Genomic DNA, 13008 nt, shown 5'->3' on the forward strand with positions numbered 1-13008 from the left:
ACCTGGTTCAAGAAAGTCAATTTTTAGAAACTCTAGATATATAAGTGCCCTAAGTCACTTAGAAACTTCAGGTAACTCAAAGAAGTTGACTACCCTTAAGGTTTAGTTTAAATAAGCCACCCAGAATCCACCCCAACTGTGAGCTAAACTGCCTTAATTGGGACATCGATCCTATGAGGTTTTCCAGTTCTTGATTTTGGTACTCCCAATATAGCTATTTCCTATAAATAACCATTTCCCAACTAAGAGAGGCAGAAATCCCAAGTTTCTTTAGGGAGCTGAATATTTTAAAACTCATCCTTTATTAAAGTATAGTAAAAAAATACAGAAGAATAATCAGAGAAATCTAACCTTGCTGGTTTTGAAAATAGGGGATGGAAGAAGGGGACCTGGAGTCAAGGAGTATGGGAAGCCTCTAGAAGCTGAAAAAGCCAAGAAAACAGATTCTCCCCTAAAGCTTCCAGGAAGAAAGACAGCCTTGCTAACATCTTGATGTTAGTCCCCTGAAACCTGTGTCAAAATAACTGACAGAATCATAAGATAACACATTGGTATAGTTTTAAGCCACTAAATGTGTGGTAATTTACTACAGCAGCAATAGATAACTAATGTACCTAGGGGATATTTTTAAAATGAATTTTACCAATCACATATGCCAAAAGCTGATGTATAAAAACAAAAAAAAAAATGACAAAACATAAAAGCGGAACTTAGAACTTTCTATATTATGTATTTCAGAAATTGGAATTATTTTAAAATGCTGTGAAAGTTAATATTGTGCCCTGAAAAATGTGAAGGAACAAATACTTCAGCTGTCATTCCCTGGTAAGGGACATTTTTAACCTGCCATTTTATCCTTCTAAAAAGTAATATCAATATGTCTGACCTGAAGGCAGATATTCATTATAATAGTCAAACATCATAAAGTAAATTTCAAATGTTATGTATTCTACATAAATCACTCTAAAGCAACAAGTAGGCTCATAAACTTATACAAAAGCAAAGGGATATGTCTTAGGGGAAAAAATATGTATGTTTAAGACATTCCACAATAATGTCAGTCAGTCCCAACTATACTCAATACAACCCAGTCTCATCAGGCGCCAATTTAAATCTAAGAGCAGATGCTCCACAGAATGTACAATGACCATGAATGTTCAAACAAGAGACTTATGACCTGAACCTAAGCCTATCCTAGAAGAATCAATCTCCATGGCAGCGTTTTACATTTGTGAACAAAATAGGGAGAATATAGTGCAAAAATATCATGCATAAATATTTTCTTTTGTCGTCAAACTGAAGGGATGATGAATACATATCAAAAATGATAGTCAGGATGTCGATATAGAAGTTAAAATCTAACACACAAAAGCATAGAAAGAAAAGTATTTGTTTCATTTCACAGTTTATGTTTCATTGGGGTTTATTCTTGATATACCCTAGCTTATCTATAGGAGATGATTATTTGCGTGATGATTGTAATTTCTGACAGGTGGAGACTGCTTCTAGAGAATGCCTGACATGGATGGGAAGATAGAGGAAAATAAAACTAAGAACTCTAAAAACAACTACCAGAAACATTTTACAGAGGACAAGAATCATCTTCAATTTTGAGATACATAAGAATAATTTCAACTCTTTTGCACGACACTCACAAATTGGATGAAGATACTTCTCTAGTAAGTGTCTCTCTTGCTATCAGAGAGACAGAAGGAAAGTGAAGAAAAGCTTTTGTACACATGTGCTGTCTTAGACATGCAAGCAATGCGTCGGGATTAAGATTATGGGGAAAGGCCAGACTTTAGACCTGAGAGAGGACAATCAGCAATGCCCTCAAACAGAATCAGCAATCAAGGGCCTAAGTAGAAGGAAAAGTAGGGATCAGGAATCGAGGAAGCAGAGAAGTCAGGTTAGACTCCTTCCTGTTCAGAAAGCACAGGGCAGGGATTACAGACAGATCATTGAAAGGATGGTCAAAACTGAACACAAAGTCATATCAAAGTCTTTTAGGAACCAGCAGTACAACAGAATCCCTAAGAGAAGAATGAGAAAGAAACAGAGATATGTGAGAAAAACCTTATTTTCTTAAAAATCCAACTCCCATCTTGACTTAAATGAAGAGATGACTTATTTAGTGTAGTTCAGTCAAACACAACCATTTGTTTTGAGTTATTGCTTCCCATTAAAAACAAACAAACATACAAACAAACCAAAATAAACTCAACACATTAAATCCCTAGGCAGAGACTTTAAAAGTCAATGTTTGGAAAATGAAAATGTACTCTGAGGTAATATAATCATACCCAAACTTTTAGACTCTATACTCAATTTATAAGACATATTTGAGCAAAATGTTAGAAACAAGATGAATGAGCACCATGTATTACAATCGTGAATAATGTGACCCTCAAAGGTACAATAAACATTATTCTTTGTGAAGCAAAACATTAACTGCGACAATTATTAAAGTTCTCACCACTGCACTCCCAGTATATTCAACATTACTAAAACATTTGGAAAATATAAATGAGTACTCTCTTTTGTTATTTTTAAATAATGAAAGTTGTTGGTAATGTCTGACCTGAAGGTAGATATTCATTATAACAGTCAAACATCATAAAGTAAATTTCAAATGTTATGTACTCTACATAAATCACTCTGTAGCAACAAGTAGGCTCATAAACTTATACACAGGAAAGGAATATTTCTTAGGGAAAAAAATGTATGTTTATGACATTCCACAATAATGTCTCAGGAAAAGGCATTTTAGCATACTGCTCTATTACCTATGCTTCATAAAGAATGCAGCTATCTAATTTAATTTGCTCTGAACAGATTTCTCAGTAGCACAATTTTTATTTTGAGAACATCTCCTAAGAATCATAGCCTGCAATGTATGGCAGTTCAATGAAGAATAATCTGTAAACAAAATCTCCATCTATCAAGAAGGCCATTAAAGACCATAAAATAACCCATCCTTGACTGATTAATGCTGCCACTAAAAGGAATTTCAGGCTATTAACATCCAGAAAATATACTGCTGCTGTGGTTGTGTTTATTATATAAATCACACAGTTATTTGTGCTGGTATAAAGCGGGGTGTTTTCTTAACCTTCTCCCCCTCCTGTGCTCATTCAATTAATTTAACATTTTCATAAGGAAGACACTTTGAAGAACACTGAATATCTATAGAAAATAACTGTATCTGCTCCCTAGAGAATATGTGTATAAAGGCAAAAATATTTACAATATATTAGGTAGCTAAATAGTAGTCTAACACTTCTTATGTAATTCATTTTTTTCATATACTTATGTCATTAAAATAATTTCTCTAAATGTTGTTTAAAAAACTTTATTTCTATTTGTATTCATTGAAAGTCCCATTAGTAATACGGAGGTGTGTCATGGGTAAAATTACTACAGAAAATTATTTTATTTTTATTTACTTTTATTACATACAAGTAATAACTTTAAACCATTATATTTATCTTATTTCACCATTTTTTAAATCACCATAACCATTATTGTCACTACTCCTGTTTTTAGATAATATACATATAGCCTGGTCACATAGCTTTAGAGCTGAAGTGACTACGTTCAATAAGATAGAGTCTAATTCTTTCAAATAAGCTCTTCAGAAATTCTATGTATTAGCTCTTATACTTTAAAAACTACTGGTTTTTGTATTTGTCCTATTGTTTTAACACTTGAACTTGCTTTTAAAACACTTGGCATCTCAAAAAATAGTTGCTTATACTGACTATTTCGTACAAGGCACTGTCTAAACCTTTTACTCACATTATCTCTTTCGATCTGTACACCAATCCTATGAAATAGAACATTTTTGCCATTTTACAATTTCAAAAACTTTGAGTTGAAAGTCTTTAACTAACCTCTCCACGGTAACATAGCTAGTATTTTGCAGAGTGTGATTCAAAGCCAGATTTGTGATTCCAAAATGTGTATTTCTAACTGCATATTTGTCCTACCCTCATGTTTCAGTCTCTTTATCCAAGAGCATGCCCAAGCTCTCCTCTACCTGTCTCTGTAAAATATTCTGGCTCAGCTAGCTTAATCTTTCCATGATTTTCATCTCTGAGTGGAGTTATGCTTTGTTGTATCTGTTGTTTTGGGCTTTTGTAATAATAAGTGTAGTAAGAAATAATAAATATATCAGAAGAACGAGAGGCAGTTAGGTTTGGGGCCTGGGAAAGTCTTTCTGAAGATGAATTGAATTAAAGAAAATGCGTTAAGGAAGCAGCCAATGAATGCCAAAGAGATGAAAAATGTATATCTTAGGACAATGCATACTGCTGGTAGTAATTTGAAAATAACATATAAAACACATGATATTTGTTTATGTTTTGTTTTGTTTTAATTTTCTTTCTGTTTTATGTCATGGCTGTTTGTTGTTTTAAATAACACCATTTCTCCAAATTGGAATGACGTGGGTCCATTTATTATATAAATCACATAGTTATTTGTGCTGGTATAAATGACTTTTGCAGATTTTAGGAAATATTATTTTATTAAAATATACAAATGGGTTAAATGTCCACAGATGTAAGATATAGGTGACTATAGTAAAGGATAGTGTACAAAAGTCAAAAGAAAACAGATGCAATATAGCATTTTTTTCTTTTAATTCAAGAGGTGAAAATTTGATTTTGAGTATCTGTGATTCCCACTGTGAATGCCTATAATTCTCTGTCCCAACTTCCATTTTACCCCTTGGTCATGTATCCTTAGATACTACAGGGTCCTTCTGCAAACATTAATGAAGGAGTGATGATATGTATCAGATATGTATCAGAAATGTTGATGTTTTTCTTTTTCTCTTTTCAACTTCTAGGTAATTTAGGTAAAAGGCATGGCATGATAATAACTAAAATAGGGACAAAGGATACAGAAGCACTTATCCTCAAAAGCATAAGTGAATACCTTCAGAATTCTGTTAAGAAATACTTTAAAAATCCTACTTAAAAGAAAAATTCTTGTTAGACATTTAAGCTTATCCATACCTCTGGAGAATTTTTTTTGCCCAGATAATTATATCAATAGCAGACTCTCTGAGCTGAGATACGGCACACTAGCCAGTAAGGAAAAAAATATGTTAATAAGGACAGAATTTGAAGGGTCTAGTTCTTTTGCACAGTGATAACACAGAATATAGGAGTCAGCTGAGTGTCTGAAAAGACAGTGAGAAAAAAGTAAGAGTGAGGCCAAACCAAACTTCAATTACTCTGCATTTAATCCAAGCACTTAAGGGGCAGTCCAGGCTTTACACACAAGGTAAATTTGTCAATAACCTAGTAATTCAGTTTCTTAGCTTCCTGTATTTGTCATCAGTCTTTTTAATTTAGCTGTATTCCTACTCCTTTTGTACTTAAAACATTTTTTTTTTACACTAGGAGGAGAACAAGAAGAAATATGATAAAAGGAGCAATTCTAAGGTTGACAACTCCACTTCTTAGTAGTCCTTCTTCGAAGGTATTCTCCTTGTCAAAAGGTATAAAGTGAACAACCACAAAAACAAACAAAAAAATAAAATCAATAAAAAAGCATTCCATCTCCTTTTATAAAAATATTTTCTTAAGGTATACCATTCTTAAAACCCTTTGGCTCTGGTGATTTTGGAAAAATGTGAACAGAGCAAATCACTTTGTATACAGAGATGTAAACTTACATAATCCCAAAAGTGGAAGAGGCAAAAAATAAAAGAAAATGAACAAATAAAATAATATCATAAATCCATAGTTTAACAAAAAATCAGGTGAGGGTATTTTGCATAATTAAATAAAGAACATATATCTAAAGCTCTATAAAATTATACTTACTAAAATAAATTGGTATTACAGAAACTGGCATAAAAAATGAAGTACTTAAACTCAGCTCTTCACTAATACAAAATTATATTACCAACAGAAAACTACTTTGCATGTTAAACTTCTACGTATTCTTTGTTAAAATAAAATGACTAAATATGTTTTACCTAGAATAATTTTTTATTACGTTTGGTTAGAAAAATCAATGATATGTTCTTATAAATATTCCCCTGAAAGTAAAGACAGCAATCTTTAGAGAAAACCGTAATTTAAAAAATTAGAAAACCAACAGCAAAATATGTAGGCTGTGGTTCTTTTTATGTTCTGAACTACAAGATGGAAATTTCTCCTTTGACTTACTTCTATGAGGTAAATAAAAGTGGTTGTGGAAATATAGTTTAATATTACATTTTGTGTGACCTAAGAGTTGGGTAAAAGTTGTACTGATATGGAATATAAAATTTTAATTTACACAGCATAAAAGTCTATTTAAAGCTGCAATAAACATCGGAACACACATATCTTTATAGATAAAGTTTTCAGATTTTGGGGGTATATACCCAGGAGAGGGATTGCTGGGTCATATAGTAATTCTATTTGTAATTTTTTGAGGAACCTGCACACTGCCTTCCATAGCGGCTGCACCAGTCTGCATTCCCACCAACAGTGTATGAGGGTTCCTTTTTCTCCACAGCCTCTCCAACAGTTATTATTTGTCTTGCTGATGATAGCTATTCTAACCAGTGTGAGGTGATAGCTTGTTACGGTTTTTATTTGCATTTCTCTGAGCATTAGTGAGGTTGAGCATATATTCATATGTCTATTGGTCATTGCAGCTTTATTTACGGGGGCTAAGACATGGAAACAACCAAAGCGTCTTTCGATAGACAATTGGATAAAGAAGATGTGGTATATACAGTCACAAGGGAATACTACTCTGCCATAAGAAAAGATGAAATAGTGCCATTTGGGACAAAATGGATGGATGTTGAGATTATTATGCTAAGCGAAATAAGGCACAGAGAAAAAGTTGAGAATCATAATTTCACTGAAATGTGGGATATAAAACTGAAAGCAACAAAGGAACAAGACAAGCAAATAAAGAAACAAGAACTCATAGACAAAGACAATAGTTTAGTGGTTACCAGAGGGTAAGGAGGGCAAGGGGTGGGAGATGAGGGTAAAAGGGATCAAATATATGGTGATGGAAAGAGAACTGACTCTGGGTGGTGAACACACAATGCGATATATAGATGATGTAATACAGAATTGTACACTTGAAACCTATGTAATTTTACTAACCGTTGTCACCCCAATAAATTTTTAAAAGTCTATTTAAATACATTATATTATGGCAACTCTCTTATTGTTATTATTTAGACTTTGCAAAGTCCATCTTGATACTTATTTTTTTTATATATATTTTTATTTAACATTGATTTTCTGGCCCTCAAAGGCAATAGCACAAATGGACAAACACAGTGTACAATAATAAAACATAATTCCAGCTTTTTGTAAGCCAAGAGAGCAAGAAATTTTATTTGAGACATTGCTCTATCCATAATATCTAGAATAATGTTGGCCATACAAATGAATTAAATAAGTCAATGGGGAAGACATATTTATTTATTTATTCTTAAATTAGAATATTTGTTCTATGTAGAATGATTAGATTTCTATGTTAGCTATTTATTTCCTTTTAGGTGTTTCCTTTAAAATGGCAGCAGATAGTTTAAAAAATCAAATGAACCCATTTAAATATTGTTTTATCTTTTTACATTTCTCAGGTGCATTAAAAAAAAAAAAACACTGTCAGACAAAAAGCTTTTTTTCCCCACTTAATTACTTTAAAAATGTAACAGGCACAATATAATTTTACATTTCAGTTTGTAACAGTTATAGTATTTGGAAAAAGTAAGGAAATATAGATGGTTAGTCAAAAACACAGATTTAGGGCTAGAAAAAATATGCGTATTGTCTGTATTGCTTCTTTTAGGCAAGTATGGCATTACTGTGTTTGCAAAGCCCATTCAGTTCAAAAAGAAGAAATGTTACTACAACCTAATGGCAAGGTTTAAAATATGTGGACAGTGCAAACAAGTAAAACAACAAAAAAAAAACAAAACAAAACAAAAGAAAAACAACAGAGGAAGAAAATGGCTTGATTGATTAATTAATTACTGGGAAATGTCCAGGAAAAAGCAAACAAACAAACAAACAAAAAACCTTCAATAAATCAGAGTTATAAGTGTGTTTGTGAGTTCCTCAATCTTGGGTGACTTTCCATGAGTATTGCTTAGATTAGTTCTGCAATGAGGGAAGATAAGGAAACCAAGACAACTTCTAACTTTAAGATTATATGGTTTTTCAACCAAGAGTTATCAGGTTATTTATTTTTCATAATAAAGACGACAAAATGTTTCTTAATAGGTACCTACTTGAATGATATATAATACAAAGTGGATAAAAATAATTTGAAAAAAATTGCAAAGGAATTACTAAGCAGTATATAGCAACACACACATACACACATACATACATACATACATACATATGCATATATACTATATATATACATGTTACAACTATATGGATATTATTATAACTATTTATTAGCATAACAGAAAAGATTCTTAAAATATCTCAAATGTAACAACAGAAATATTGAGCCATCTCTAGCCTAGAGGGTCTGTGAGATCAAAAGAGATTTTGAGTTTTACCATCTGCTGGATTATTCAAGCATTTCACAACTTTCTGCCAGTAGCAAATCTATGCCATTTTGTTTCTTCCAAGAATTTAAAAAATAGATGTGAAAGCTGTTGGAAATGTTTTTTGGAAGTTTTATTCATCTCCAAGGGGTTTTTATTAAGGCAATATTGCTCTTTAAAGAAATTTTAATGGCTTAAATTTTAGTGCTTTTGAATGTCAGAACTTTATTCTTTTGGAAAATTCATTCAGTAGAAACTTGAATAAATTTAATGATCAAAATAACCACAAAGCAAAGATTTTACATTACAATTTTACTTGTACTATCTGACCTAAATATTAAAGCTTTAAACAAAATAACCACTGATGGAGTGGCTGTGTCATTACAAATGAGTATCTTGTCAGGCTGATCTTTTCATTCCTCAAACTTCTCTTTGTGCCTTCCTGATGTCCTCCATGCTTTTCCACAGAAATTGCCACCAGGAAGCCAAATCCCACTACAGAATAGTATGGGCAGGGCAAAGGTTGGGATCAAAGAGTTTGCCATTCTGGACTGTAACAGTCCTACCTCTAGCTTGAATCTGTATTTTCTCCTGCGTGAAGGAGAAATAATCATGTCAAATAGCTGTGATGAGGATCACATTAGATACCATGCAGAAATTTCTTAGTCTAATTCTTAATGTATAATAAATACACAGCAAATGGTAGTTGTTTTGGCCGCTGCTCACTTACTTGGGCTTGAGCTTTAATTAATTTATTTTTTATTGAGTGTTAAACATGTATTTATCCATTCACACAATGTTTCCAAAGTGTTCACCATGCTTGCCAAAAGTATGTATAAAAGCATGCTGAAAGGTGACTACTACCTATAAAAATAAACATGCATTAGGTGAGTGATGAGATAACATGAATGAAGTGAGAATAAAAGTGTGTTTATTATCAAGTACACAAGGTAAGTGATAAAGTAATACAAATTGATTACATAAAGTAGGAAATGAGAGGTGGGTGATTTTAATTGGCAGACATACGCTCTACTATGTAGGAAATTAGATAACTCTTCTGTAATTTGACACACTATTCCATTCGGAAGTATGTTCAACAGATTTATTTATTTTTAAATTTGCATTTCTTTAATTAAAGAGAAATATGTGGTGATTATGAAATGGGGCAAGGACTAGAAGGAGTAGAACATTCAAAACATAATTAAGTATATGTGCCATAGATTGAGAAATATGGCCATGAAAATAATAAAGTAGTTGGATCTATGCAATCTATAATGTTGATTCAAAGTTAAAAAAGCAATGACATTAATCAATAAATCACATATGTCCACCAATTCTAAGCCAGGTATTTCACAGATAATATGGTGCTTAGGTCACAGAAATAAATAAGACACAATCTTAATCTACATAAAAAATCACAAAATTTCTTTCTAGTCAGAGAGACAGCATATAAATCAGGAACTGCAAAATCTGATGCCTATAAATAACAAAATGTGTAAAGCATTTCAGGTTTATAAAATAAACAAAACAATATTGTTAGTTTCATTAAAAATTATCTCTCATTAAAAATTATCTCCCTCCTTTATCTTGAAATATGAAGACTTTCTGTCCTATTTTATAGTCAACAATTTTTTTTAATTGAAACATGAGTGTAACAGAAGTTCCTCAATAATAATAATAATAAATATTCTCAGTGAAAAATGGCCACGGATATTTGGTTTCACTGTCGGAGAAATTACAAGGAGTGATGGAGATACTGGTAAACTAGGTATAGTGCACTCTGTTTAAAGCAGTGGCTTCTACTCAGAAATTATTGCCATATACAAATGTAAGCTCAGAATTACAAAATTATCTCCTATTTTTTAAAAGTGGAAGTAAATCTAGAATAAATCTAGAATGTTTTTGTATGTGCAAAGGCTTTAATGGTTGGTTCAGTTTAAACACAAACACTGAGAAGATAAAAAAAAAAAAATCCTAAAGCTATGTCTATGAGTGGAACCAACTTTCAGGTTTTCAGTATTGGGTTCTGATTTAAAGGGATTATAATGCAAAAGAGAAGTGTGAAGGAGAGCTGTGTGGAAACTATAGGAAGTTTGAAAGGATAGAAAGAATACTTGAGTAATACTCCTTAAATTTTTTGTGCATAATGAGGTCAGTAATAAAGAAAATATTCCTAGATAGATGAGAAACATTTAAATGAGTAAATTTATAGGAGCTCCTTCTTGGGGAGGCATTAAATTTCAATCTGTTTTGGACTATTTGAATACAGTCTGTCCAAATGTGTCCTGATAGATAAGCTCAATTTTCAGAGTATGCCAATGGATTCCCAGTACTGGAATCTCCCGATGTTATTTGTTAAAATGCATTCTTGGACACCATTCCAGACTTACAGAATTGCATATTTTTGATTGGACACAGATATCTGGATTCTTAAATAGTGATTTAATTGACTTTAATTAACAAAGCAAATGTTTGGAATTACACCACTGGATTTACAGCATCACAAACACTAATCCATTGACTGGCCACCAAGGACACTTGTTTAATTAAAGATTTTGAGCCCCATGTAGACTTACTGAAACATCCAGGGACTGGGATCCAAGAAATCTATCTTTATAAAAAGTTTAACTAGCTGACCTTAATGTGTGTTCAGATGCATGAAGTCTGCATTTCATTGCATTAAAGTCTTCGGTCTTATTTTTTTAATGCTTTTCAGATATCCATTTTTACTAATAAAATTGGTAATTTGAAAGTATGTAATTTCTTTGAAACATGACATTAATAGATATATAGCTTATTTAAATTCAGCATAAAAAGGAAATCTGGTTCATAAGCAATGCATAATTATTGCAAATAAAAATTTATTGGATCTTTGCAAACGAATATTTGATAAAAGTTATGAATGGTAAAAGAGCATTACAAAGATTATTTATAGTGGTATGGGAGACACCGAGCAATTCATAGATGAAAATTTAGATCCTCAAGATGATATATTTAGCAATTTCTTAATTACCTAATTTATATATATAATTTTCTTTGAGTAAGAATAAATTTGTGTTTTAGAAACAATCTTACTCAGAAATAAATCATATTAACATAAGACAAACAAAATATGCACTTTACTATATATGTGAACAATTACTACATCACTTGTCCATATAGCTAAAGCTTTGTGACCTGGTACCTGGACTTTGTCTAATTGAACAAATGAGAGATTATAAACCTATGTCAGTGGTAAGTAATGCAGTATACAGTATAACTTGCCATTACTATTCATAACAAAGAAAAAGTAAGAGAAAAAGGAGAAAAGTAAGAGTTGGAGGAGAAAGAAGAGGATGAGAAGCTAGAAGGGTTATAGATGATCCAAATAAGTATCCATGATGAATGCTAAATTTTAGTTTTAAGGAGGTGTTGAAAAATTAAGAAGTACATCTACTTGAATTATTTCCAGGTTAAATGTGTTCTAAACCCCTCCCACTTTAGAATGATATGAAAAGAAACATTTTGATATCTTTAGCTTTGCTACAGGCAAACCATATCTATTAAAATATGCATAAGGATTTGAGGTTTAAATGTATTTATCAAAATACCGGCATAAGTATCTGTTTAGCTGGAGCAATGAACATACGTATCCTTCCTAAAGTTATAAGTAGGCTATAACAATAGCCCTATTGAGTTCAGCTCTTTCCTCATTTGGTACATTTCCCACAGGCAAATATTCATGGATGGCTAGCCTCATGGATGCTAGGTCATAACATCATGAGGCGGAACCAGGGAAATGTATTAGGTAAACTTACTCTTAATAGCAATGAAACAATTACTGTGAAGTCATGTTTCATCAACAAGATTGTTGTGAGCACAAAATTAGAAATTGCAAGTAGAGTGATTAACATAATCTCTGGCACAGAATAAGAATTCAACCTGTGTATCATTATGATCATGATTATCATTAGTATAATTTCATTAGCAAGTCCTGTATGTAAATAAATATATACTCATATATTCTAATAACATATATTATCCATGTCAGCATGTGTGTGTGTGTATGTACACAGATGTGGACTAGGTGAAATCATGAGTTGCTACATGTTATCTATTTCTATAATTAGAATATGTGATTATGCTGAAATATTATAAAAGTATGTGCCTTAACAAAATGAAAAAAAATAAAAGACTTAGATCTTTTGTGTCAAAATAATCTCATTAAAAACCAATTGTACATGAAGATACACAGAATTGGCTTGATATGGAGATATCAGTAGCATGTTATTTTATATGAGAAACATATTGTAGATAAAAGGGCACTCCAGGAGGATATGAAAGTAGGGAAATATTTAATATGGAATTTTTAAAGTTGATTTTTGGTGCTGTTATTACTGCTATTTTTGATGAAGTATATCCTTTTGCATAGAGAAAAGAAAGCCAAGTACTGATCTTCAATATTAATAGTTAAGGGACTGGAAAAAAATAACACT

General features: G+C 31.8%; 1 protein-coding gene across 1 annotated transcript in view; it reads right to left on the reverse strand.

Annotated features, from left to right (window-relative positions):
• The window catches only part of PCDH15 (protocadherin related 15), a 714179-nt gene that overhangs the window by 547283 nt on the left and 153888 nt on the right, over nucleotides 1-13008 (reverse strand). The gene's annotated exons all lie outside the window — the stretch shown is intronic.

The sequence above is a fragment of the Rhinolophus ferrumequinum genome, chromosome 16, assembly GCF_004115265.2.
Source record: "Rhinolophus ferrumequinum isolate MPI-CBG mRhiFer1 chromosome 16, mRhiFer1_v1.p, whole genome shotgun sequence".
Taxonomy (NCBI): Eukaryota; Metazoa; Chordata; class Mammalia; order Chiroptera; family Rhinolophidae; genus Rhinolophus; species Rhinolophus ferrumequinum.